Source organism: Gavialis gangeticus, unplaced genomic scaffold (assembly GCF_001723915.1).
Source record: "Gavialis gangeticus isolate Ggan-Ray unplaced genomic scaffold, GavGan_comp1, whole genome shotgun sequence".
NCBI classification, from domain to species: Eukaryota; Metazoa; Chordata; order Crocodylia; family Gavialidae; genus Gavialis; species Gavialis gangeticus.
Window position 1 is genome coordinate 292,555 of NW_017728995.1, and position 1,128 is coordinate 293,682.

Sequence of the window (1,128 nt, forward strand, 5' to 3'; positions counted from 1 at the left end):
GACAGCTCATCCATAGGACAGGGGAGTGGTGGGGGAGTGGGGCCAGCTCCCCACTGCTGCATGCACTCTTGTGGGAGGCAGGGAAGATCTGTGCCCCCAGATCTATGCACGGGGCAGGGGCAGGCTGTCCACTGCAGGCTCCAGCTGCCTGCCCTCCCCTGGGGCCTCCACAGCCCAGCAGGCGGGATGTGACATGGCAGGGCAGAGTGGGGCCAAACAGGGAAGTTGCTTGCCACTGCAAGCTCTGTGCTGTCCTGGTGATGCACCCCCTGCCTGCTCCACAACAGTGAGGGGCACAACCTCACACAGCCACGCCCACTGCTGCTGGATGGGTGGGGGGGCGTGTTGCCAGGGCAACATGGAGCTCACAACAGCAAGGAGCTTCCCCACCTAACCCCACTCTGCCCTGCCGCACTGGGTCCCACCCACTGGGCTGCAGAGTGCAGGGGGAGGGCAGCTCTGCACATAGACTGGAGGGGGGGCATGTGCCACCCCTGTCCCCCCGTGGAGTGTGAGCAGCAGCAGGGAGCCAGCACCCCCCCCCGCCCGAGCTGGCAGCAGGCCTCTGCTCTGGCCCTGCTGCTGATGGGGGTGGGCAGGAACCGGGTTTCCCACTCAGGCCACAGCAGCCTCTGCAAGTGGCATCCAGGGCTCAGGCGCTGCTTTGGGGGGCAGGGGCCTGTGGACTCGGGTCCCTGGCCCCATAGCCCTGGCAGCTAGAGGCTCCCTCCAGCAGGGCTGGGGGAACCAGGGGGCTGTGAGTTGGGGGTGAGGTGCACCAGCAGGGCCAGGGGGCTGTGGGTGGGGAGTGAGGGGCCTGGACCTGCATCCTGGTGGTGATCTAAGGGGGCAGAGGGAGCTCTGATATTCCATGATAAAAAACCCCAAAATCAAATACCAAAATGTATAGGTACTTAACTTTTATTTTACTATAGTGACTGAGGCATTAATAAGCTTCCAAATTACTTTAAAATTGTAAATATATCAAGAAAATATTGTGTTTAATTAGTGGTGTTTCATTTTAATTGCAGATTTCGGGGTTTTTAATCAGAGAATCTGTGATTTTTTTTTTTTTTTAAATCAGAGAATGTGCGATTTTTTTTTAGCAGGGAAAACCAGGATCCCTGG